Source organism: Cebus imitator, unplaced genomic scaffold (genome assembly GCF_001604975.1).
Source record: "Cebus imitator isolate Cc_AM_T3 unplaced genomic scaffold, Cebus_imitator-1.0 Scaffold39, whole genome shotgun sequence".
In the NCBI taxonomy this organism is placed as follows: Eukaryota; Metazoa; Chordata; class Mammalia; order Primates; family Cebidae; genus Cebus; species Cebus imitator.
Genome location: NW_016107354.1, coordinates 11,865,540 through 11,876,396, shown reverse-complemented (window position 1 = coordinate 11,876,396; position 10,857 = coordinate 11,865,540). Strand labels below are relative to the sequence as shown.

Below are 10,857 nucleotides of genomic sequence, written 5' to 3'. Positions count from 1 at the left end.
GCTTGGTTGATTCAGCTACTGAAACTTGTGTATCCTTCATGAAGTTCTCGGGTTGTTTTTCAGCTCCATCAATTCATTTATATTCCTCTCTAAGCTGTTTATTCTCTTTAGCATTTTGTCAAACCTTTTTTCAAGGTTCTTAGTTTCTTTGCATTTAGAACACATTCTTTTAGCTCAGAGAATTTTGTTATTACCCAACTTCTGAAGCCTGTTTCTGTCAATTCATCAGACTCATTCTCCATTCAGCCTTGTTCCCTTATTGGTGAGGAGTTGTAATCCCTTGGAGGAGGAGAGGTGTTCTGGTTTTGGGTGTTTTCATCCTTTTTGCACTCGTTTCTTCCCATCTTTGTGTATTTATCTATCTGTGGTCTTTGTAGTTGGCAATTTTCAGATGGGGTCTCTGAGTGGACACCCTTTTTCTTGATGATGAAGTTATTTCTTTCTGTTTTTTAGTTTTCTTTCTGACAGTCAGGACCCTCTGCTGTAGGAATGCTGGAGGTCCACTCCAGACCCTGATTGCCTGGGGATCACCTGCAGTGGCTGCAGAACAGTAAGGGTTGCTGTCAGTTTCTTCTTCTATTATCTTTGTTCCAGAAGGATACCCACCAGATGTCAACCTGAGCTCTCCTTTATTACATGTCTCTTTGGATATACAGGGGTGAGGGAGCTGCGTGAGGAGACTGTCCCTTATAGAAGCTCAAGTGCTGAGCTGTGAGCCCTGTTGTCCTATTCAGAGCTGCTGGGCAGGCACATTTAAGTCTGCTGCAGTGGAACTCGTAACTGCCTTTTTTTCCCAGGTCCTCTGTCCTGGGAAGGTGGGGCTTTATTTATAAGTTCCTGATGTGCTGCTGCCCTTTTTCAGAGATGCCCTGCCCAGTAAGGAGGTAGTCTAGTCACAGTCTGCCAGCAGAGGTGTTGCTGAGCTGCCATGGGCTCTTCATAGCTGTTATGTGAACTTCCTTGCAGTTGTGTTTATAGAGGTATAGTTAGAACTGCCTCAGTAATGGCCATCTGACTCAGTAATGGCAGACTGTCTCTGTAATGGCAGACTGCCTTGGTAATGGTGGACTGCCTCAGTAATGGCAGACTGCCTCAGTAGTAATGGACTGCTTTGGTAATGGCTAAGCCCTTCCCCCCAACAGAGCTGGACTGTCCTGGGTCCAGCTGTGCTTACTGTGAAACTCTCAATCCAGAGTGTTTCAGATTGCTGGTCTTTGTGGGGATGGGACTGGCAAAGCCAGATCACCTGGCTCCCTGTTTCAGTTCACTTTTCTTCTGTTGAAGGGGCAACTCTGTCTCCCATGCATTCCAGGTGCCAGTTAACACGGCACTCAGATTTGTGTGAGATTTTATGTGGAGACCCGCTGCGCCAGCTGAAACAGCTGTGCTGGAGACTCATGGCACTATTCCATCCTGGAATCTCTTGGTAAAAATTTGTTTGGAAATGCAGTGATCACTCACCCTCTGCATTTTCGCCGGGAACTGCAATCCAGAGCTATTCCTATTTGGCCATCTTGGGTCATCCACTCCGGCATTGGTATTCTAAGGATAATGGCCTCCAGCTCCATCTATATTCCCGCAAAAGACAAGGTCTTGCTATATAGCATTCCATGGTGTATATGACCCACATTTTCTTTATCCAATCTGTCATTGATGGACATTTAGGTTGATTCCATGTCTTTGCCATTGTGAAAAATGCTGCAGTGAACATTCACATGCATGTTTCTTTATGGTAGAATGATTCGTATTCCTCTCGGTATATCCATGGTAATGGGATTGCTGGGTTGAATGGTAGTTCTGATTTTAGCTCTTTGGGGAATCACCACACTGATTTCCATAATGGTTGAACTAATTTACACTCCCATCAATGGTGTATAATTGTTCCCATTTCTCTGCAATGTCACCAGAATCTGTTATTTTTTTCCTGCCCTAATTTCCCAGTGAACTCTGTTGCCTATTGGTGTTGCAAGTGTCCTTGTGAAATCCTGGAATTGGCCCTATTGATGTAATATCTACATTCTCTCTAATGTTAGACCCTCTACAGTTTCTGCTGGAGGTTTCTGACATGTTTTAAGACTATAGAACATCATACCCAGTAATAGTTAGGGAACTGACGTCTGGACCTTAATATTTTAGTTATTTACTACAAGGCCTAAGACAATGGCTATTTCTTTCTGGTTATATTGAATAGCCACTTGCAAAATTAGGAAGATACACTGAGTGTCTAAGGTCCCTTGCAATGTGAGAAAAAATGTGGCTGAAAAGGTTTTCAAGAGTAGTGCTTCCAGTAGGAATAATTTCAGCTTGATAAAGATTTAATTTATTTATTTAACAAATATCCATTAAATACATATTTCACGTCAAGCATTTTTCTAAGACCTGGGGATGCAGCAATAAGAAAATGTAAATGTAAATACTATCTATGTAGCTTACATTCTGATAGAAGTAGAGAAAATGAATTATAACTCATCCACGTATATGGATCTGTGAAAATGAATATTTATGTGTATATTTATTCTATCTATAAAATGAGGCAGTTTTAAATGCTGTAGAAAGAAAAAGTTTAAAGGCAGATTAATGTGGAGAGAGAAGGACTATTGTTCAGGGAAAAGGTAGAAAGATAGATGTGTCTATGATTTTATTCAGTTTATCCAGTGAGAGAGAGAAAGATAAGGGGTGCGTGTGTGTGTCTCAGGAAGATGGGACAACAAGTGCAAAGGGCCTGTGGGGTCGGAGTATGACTGCTTGCTCAAAGAAGATAAAGAGGTTAAAAGGCAACTGCATTAGAGAGTGAATGAGAAATGAAGTTAAAGAGGTCGAGGTAGAAGAAATAGGTCACTAGGGCCCTGTGTGCCATTATAAGTGCTTGGCTTTGAGTGATGAGAAACTATTGGAAGGAATAAAATAAAGGAGTGACAAGTTCTGATTCACACCCTTGGAAAGATCACTGTAGCTGCTGACTTGAAAACAGTCAAGAGATGGTCAGTGAAAAAGTAAAGATAATTAGGAGGCTATTATAATAATCCACATATAAAACTGCAGATAACTTGGACGTGGGAAGAAACCATGGAAATGGTGAGAGGCTGTTGGATTCCATTTATATTTTGAAGACAGAGCTGACAGAATTTCTATAGATTATTTATGTGCATTGTAGGGCAGAAAAGGAGTTAAACATTGCAGTAGCTGTGGCCTCAAAAGGGTAAGGAGAGAGTTGGCACTTAGTGAAATAGGGAAGAGTGCAGGAGGAGCAGAGAGGGAATTCAGGAAGTTGGTCTGGGATAAGATAAGTTTGCAATGCCAAATATCCAAGTGGATGTTACAAGTAGGCTGCTGGGTATGAGTCTGGAATTCACATAGCAGATGTGTCTCACAGATAGACTGACCCAAGAGCCATTTGAGTGGTAACCTTCCGTTCCCTCATGACTGTAAAGCTGATCCAAATAAAGTTATTAGCTCGCATTTCTAGAATTACGTCACCATCTGAGTAATCATCACCTCTGACTTTACTTTTAAGAAATCATACTCCAGGGGTTAGATATCAGACCTCTAATGACTGGGTAGTAGTTGGAACTTTACTATTATCAAGTATCAATCTGGTAAGATGTGATAGAATTCTTTTTTTTAAAGTGACTAGTGGCTGAGATGCCTACTTTGAAAAAAAAATCAATAAAGTAGAAATGTCAACCCATTTCTTAGGAGGAACAGGAACAATTCAAATCCCTTAGTAGACAGAAAGAACTTTTAAATATCTATACTATTTAAAAAAGACTTAGAGCACTTTTCCCCCCCAAAAAAGACATTCATATAAGTTAAGGCTATCAGTTTATCCCTTTGTTCACTAAAAAATATTCTTGGAAAATCTTATTTCATGGGGAATATAGTGAAATGACACTAAACTTTATGTTTGATAAATACCAAAATATTTTTCGTGTATTGTTTTCCTTATTCTTTATGCTCTTCCATTTCCTATGACAACCGTGACCTGTTCAAGCAAATCTTCGAAGTGCTATAGAAGAGAACGAACAACTGACTCATTCTCAGCAAAGCAAGTATGCCTGAAATTGAATTTCCTAACCAATGTGATAGGTTGTACTGAGTCATCCATCTGCTCATCTGTTTCCCTCTGTTCCTCACCAAGACCTTCCATATACTATTGGAAAAAGTCTCACTGGGATCAAGCATATGATCTCTGTGTGTGTGTGTGTGTGTGTACATGCAGGGGTGTACAGAACCATTGGCCTTCACTAGGAACAAAACTAGGGGTAATACTTCATTAACAGAACAGTCTACCCATGAGAGAGTTGCTTGATATCATTTGAATCTGGGCTCTGATCCCATCTTTTTCTTCCTCAGAGGCATAAGGTAACCAAAATACCAGATTTGAAGTCAGATAAAACCAGGTCCAAATCCTCATCCTGTAGTCTTATTCCCGTAGTACCTTAGAAAATCATTTACGTTCTCTGAGCTTTGGGGATCTCATTTGATCAAGGGGAATAAGCAGACTCATGGCATGTGAAGTATACTTATATATAGCAAGTGAACACATGCTCACCCCTTTATTTTGGACATCAATGAAACTTGAGCAGTAGTATCTTCTGTCACTTTCTTTAAAATCATCATCCTGCTCTAGAAAATGAAGTTATCAAGCTGTTCTTTATAAAGTGAGGGCATCTAACTCATAGCTAGTTCTAAATTTAGAAACCACCTTAAAATCAGGTCAAAGCACTAACATAAAATGGTTTGTCCAGCTTTAAACAACTGGAGCTTTATGGGACTCCAAATAAAAGATGGGTGTGCTCAGGTGCTTCAACACAACTACTGAGAGTGAATGAATAATAATAATGGCTAACAAATCTTAAGTGCTTATTACATTAATCATCATCTGCTGCTGCATGACAAACAATGCCCAAATGCAAAGCAATAAATACTTATTATCTCTCATAGTTTTTGAGGGTTATGAGTCCAGAAGTGGATAGCTGGGTAGTTCTAGCTCAGGGTCTCTCATGAGGTTGCAGTCAAAATGATGACAGTTTAGTCATGGGAAATCTGTGGCATCTGTTTATAAACTCCTTCACATGATTTTTGGCAGGATTCAATTTCTTGCTGGTTATTTACCGAAGGCCTTAGTTCCTCACCATGTGTGCCTCTCAATCCAGCAGCTATGTGTCCTAGTTACATGCAGCTGGATTCTCCCCTGAAGCTGGTGACTCAAGAGAGCAACCAGGACACAGGAAATGACTAGCACAGGAAGTGACATATTATGAAAACTTTTGTAGCCTATTCATTGGAAGTAAATCACTAATTATAGCAGCTGTCAATGAAATGGGAATTAAGCTCCACCTCTTAAAGAGAAAAGTATAGAAGACTTTGTGGACATATTTAAAATCCACCACACCAATTAAATGCTCTGAAGCTATTCCAGGTATGTGATGTAAATTATTTCTATTCAGTTTGTACCATAATTCCATGAGGTTAGAAATTATCATAGTCCCAACTTTATAGATGAGATACACAAAGCTTAGAAAGTTTGATATTCACTCAAAGATGTAGTAATGCTAGGGCTTTAAACCTACCAGACTGAATCTAGAGATAAAAACATTTTGAATCATAAAAAATTAATTTCCTTCAGTAAAAAATTTTAATATTTTTATTTAAAATTGATAGTTTATAACTAGACTATTTAACATGCTTTAGTAAACAGAATTTTAGATTAAGCAGAATATATCATTTTTCTGACAATGCTAAGTAATAAGTATTTACTGTTTATGAATTAGGATCTACTGTGACAATTATATCTAAGTCTACAATATTTTTCTATATGGCTTATATTTCATTCTCAAATAATATTTATCCCAGAAGAACATTATTTAAAATATAAGAAGTGGTGAAGAAATTCAGCTCTATATTCTGGTACAGAAGTTCTAAGAGATTCTAATGGAGTCTGGCGTAAAATCGTCTTAGCATCTTTTGACTCCTTTTATTTTTTTATGCTCACAGATTTATTTCCAATTATCTCATAAACGTGAGGGGAAACAGAGCCCTGTTGAGAAATAACGTACACTGTCATTTAAGAGCTGCTTTTCTGTCAGCAATTGCTTAAGTTTAATTTACTAGGAGACAAAATTGCAGTTGTTGAGCCAGTCAAACAGAAGGTGGAAGAGTCAATGATCCAGATCAAGGCTTCAGTAACTGGCAAGAAGAATGTCAGAAAGATGTTAATAGGATAAATACAAGAGGTGGGAGGGGTGAGGGAGGGAAGGGAAAGGAATAAAAAAGGGAAGGGCAGAAAGAAGGGAAGGAAGGAGGACAATGAACAAATGAATGAATATATAAAATAATGGATGAAGGATGAAATGGGGGCCTGCTATGATCTGATTTGCCCCCCAAATTGATGTGATGAAATTTAATGGCCAATATGATAGTATTAAGAAGAAAGGCCTTTAGGAGATGATTAAGTCATAAATGGGAAGCCCTCATGGATGGGACTTATAAAAGCCTTAAGAGAGTGAGTTCAGCTTTTCTTTGCCATATAAGGCCACAGTGTTTTATCTTCAGAAAATGGAGCAACGAAGTGGCATGCTAGAAGCAGAGAAACTTGACTCTATCAGAAACTCAACATGCTGGCACTTTGATTATAGACTTCTCCACCTCCAGAAGTGTGAGAAATAAATTTCAGTTGTTTATATATCACCCCGCATCAGGTATTTTGTTACAGCCTGAAAGTAAAAGAAGGGAAATAATGGTGTAGGCAAAACGCTCGGTGGTGTCAGGGAGAACGAACAAGTTCAGTGCAAAAGCTTTCACTGACTCTCCATTGTCTAGAGCAAGGATGAATGAGCAAACTATTGTCTGCTGCCTGCTGCCTGTCCCCAAGGGGGCTGATTGCTGACGGGTGACAGCCAGAGCTTTCCAGTAGCCTGGGGAGTAAGTCATTTTGTTCCAAAGGGGGATCTTGTAGCTGCCCAATAGGTTCTTCCTGCCTATTGCACAAATAAAGATCAGAACATTTCAGTAAAGAAAGAGTTTGGCTGATATGAGGCTGGCCACACCATGTGGGAGATGAGTTATTACTCAAATCAATCTCCCTGAAAATTTGGGGATGGAGTTGTTAAGGACAATTTGGTAGGTAGGAGGTTGGAAAGTAGGAAGTGCTGATTGGGCAGATCAGAGATGAAATCATAGGGAGTTGAAGCTGTCCTCTTCACTAAGTCAGTTCCTAGGTGGGGGTCGCAAGATAAGAAGAACCAGTTTATCGATCTGGTTGGTGCCAGCTGATCCATTAAGTGCAGGGTATGCAAAATATCACAAGCACTGATCTTAGGTTTTATAGTAGTGATGTTATCCCCAGGAATGATTCGAGGAGGTTCAGAATCTTTCAGCCTCCAGCTGAATGACCCCTAAACCATAATTTTGAATCTTGTAACTATTCTGTTACTCCTACAAAGGCAGTCTAGTCCCTAGGCAGGAAGGGGTTTTGTTTTGGCAAAGGGCAATTATCATCTTTGTTTCAAAGTTAAACTTTAAACTGAGTTCCTTCCAAAGTCAGTTTGGCCCATGTGCAGGAATGAATGAAAACAGCTTGGAGGTTAGAAGCAAGATGGAGTCATTTAGGTCAGATCTCTTCCACTGCAATAATTCTCTCAGTTATAACTTTTGCAATGGCAGTTTCAATTTGAAGGCACAGTATAGAATCTTTCCCCATCCAATCATCCTTTTATGCATTAGACAGTTCCATTTATATGCTGCTGTGTCAGTAAAGGGAAATATTCTAATTCAGAGAAGATACAAGATTCAAATCTCAGTTGTTTACCTAAAGCTGAAGATAATACATGTATTCATCAAAACCAAGATAATGAAGATTCATTGAGATAAAACAAGTAAAGTACCACAGTACCATGTCAGCTGCAATTATTATTATCTCTATTGCAGGGTTTTGAAATACATTTGTCTAGCAAATGCTCCAGAGTTAAAAATAAATATATAGTTTACAAGATATACAAACGCTGGGATTATCGCTATTAAAATTTTTAAGCATGCTCAATAAATGGCAGTTCTGAAATTTCCCTAGGATTTGAACAAATTAAAAATAATAAGGCTGAGGAGTGACAGGAGGATGCCTGAATATCTCATTTTGACAGATAAAAGTTGAGCAGGCCCACTTGATGTATGTGTCTAAGAATTAGACAGACTTATCAACCTAATCTCAGCCACACTAAACTGTGACAAGCCTCCCATCCTATCCCTCATAGGCGAAGAGCCTAGCCTTGGAGGAATAGAGCAGGAAGACTATTTCAAAACGTAAATTAAAGTAGAAGAGCTGAGTACGCCTATGCCCTGTTCACTCTTTTCAAATGTGCTAAACAGATAAGTCTCTTCTCCTCTCTCTCTAGATTGGAGTAACCCAACATGGAAGAAAAATGTCACAAAGATGTTAATAGACTAAATAGATGAAGTGGAAGGGAAGAGGGAAGGAAGAAAATAAAGAATGCAAAGGAAGAAGGTAGGGAAGGAGAACAATGAACACATGAATGAATGTATTAAAAGAACAGATGAAGGAGAAATGGGGACCTGCTACAGTCTGATGTGTCCCCCAAGAGATAGACTAAGGTGAAGATTCACTGAGGTCTCTTCACATAGAAGAAAACAACTAGCATCCTGGAGATGTGTTCCCCTAAAACAGGTTTTTATAGAGAAATTCTGAATGTTACCACCCTTGGGTCAGGCTTCAACTGGCCAAAACATTGGCCAGTAGCCTGGGGAGTAAGTTATTTAGTTTCAAAGGGGGATCTTATAACTGGAAACAGAAACACCAAAGGGAAATTCAAAAGTTCTTAAATTCTCTTGGTTTAATATAGTGGGTACTCTATAGCATTTTTTTTTTTTAATTTTAGTAATGTACTTTCATTTTTTGCAACTTACTTTTATTGGAGAGTTCACTACCATTTTTAAAGTCTGAGGAATCACTTTATTTAAAAAATACCTAAAATATATAACCAGGGAAGTAATTGCATTAACAATGATCACAATCAGGGAGAGCCCTAATCTTGTAACGTGAATATCTGATTTTCTATCTCACAGTTCTACCACTTCCTAGCTAAATATCCTTGACTAGTCATTTAAACTCTAAATCTCTGTTATCTCATCTTTAAAATGCAGAGGATACCAGGTTACTTAAGATTTTTCACCTGATGCTGAACAGATCACTAAAGGATAGATGAGAAAATACTTTAAAAGTGTTGGCATCTTCAAGAACTTCAAATGTATTTTAATGCGATAGAATTTTTTTTTTTTTTAATCGTGTATATTGGAAACATAGACAAAGAAAAAGTACCAGTGTTTTAACAGTATTTAACAACAAAACACAAAGAGAAAAGGAACAAGGAAAAGATTCCATTTTCTCCTACTCATACATCCATTAATTTTTCATGATAGGCTCAGCCTTGGAGATATTTTACATATAAGAGGAGTTTTTCATTATGTTGTCCAAAGACCAAGTATTTGGGAATCAACAAATAGCCAAACAATTGGATATTTTATATAAATGTAAAACCACTATATTTATCCCTTTTTTAAAAAAGTCAGACTGAATCTACCATGAGTTTCTTCTTGCAAATGCTTTTCATTCAAAAATGAAACAAAAGACATGCTGCTGCTAAGAGCTTCAAGGTCTAGAATGCTTATGTGCTCCTTATTATAATTCCTTTCTTCAAAATTGGCATTTTGTGTCCCAGAAGGACAAGCCTTGTGTTCACTCAGCTCTAGGAATTGATTAATGTCTCGGGATGTGATGTATATTTAAGTCAAACTTGTGGCCTATTAGCAATTCACAAACCATGACTTGCACAGTGCTGTGCTCAAATCTATTTTGCATTACAAAATGTTTATAAATCAGTCTCTATTCCCAGAATGTTATATAAACATGTCAACAAATCACATGTGTATTAAGGGGAAAGAGGTAGTTGTGAATTTATCATAGCTTCAGGCTGTTCTGGGACAAATTAAATACTACCCTGGCCACTGAGGTCCCTACGAGGCAGTCGGTCAGAATGAACTGCAGATAAATTGAAGTTCTCTTATTGGAGGCAAGCCAGCAGCTCATCCAAATATGAAAAATTGTATCTCCACACTAAAAAAATTAAACCATGATAAGACAAGATTTTCATTTCTGCAAGACTGCAGTCTTATGATTTCTTCAGATAATGAAGATATTTTATGGCTGAAAAATAAAAGTCACAAGTGGGTGGATAGCAGAGATAAAGGAGGGTGAGGACATTACCTATTTCTTTTCCCAGCACCTGAGACATTTTTGTGGGAACAGCTGGGAAGGGGGCTTCAGAATAATTGAATATATACAGTCAATTACATATATTTTATATAAATATATATACACACACACATACATTTGTATATATAATCACATATTTTAAATGTAGAGGATGCCAATTTGCTAATAATACATATATATTATGTTTCTAGCAAGTGAGTCATTTTTCTTTTACCTTTGGAAACTTAACAGGCAACAGAAAGTAGATAGAAGAGAAGCCCCTAAGCAAAGGGCTCACAAATTTTCCCTGAACCCACCCGAGAGATAACAGCCTAGATTCTGGTCTTCAATGGGATTTGGTCTCGTACAAACCTCATTTTTCTCTATTTATCTAAAAGGATGTGATTGGACATAAAATAAAAGTGGTCTCTATGCAGTGACTGATGTGAAGATATGTTTTGATATGAACCAGCTCTCCTGAAAGGTCTTTTAGTCAATTCAAAGGTTGATCTGATATAAAACTTTACCTTATCAAATAAGGTGTTTTCTTTTATGTTATATATTTTTTACCACAATAAAAAAGAGACTGTTTT

At 38.0% G+C, this 10,857-nt stretch overlaps 1 long non-coding RNA gene across 1 annotated transcript in view; it reads left to right on the top strand.

Annotated features, from left to right (window-relative positions):
• The window catches only part of LOC108302320, a 52,868-nt gene that overhangs the window by 33,439 nt on the left and 8,572 nt on the right, over positions 1-10,857 (top strand). The gene's annotated exons all lie outside the window — the stretch shown is intronic.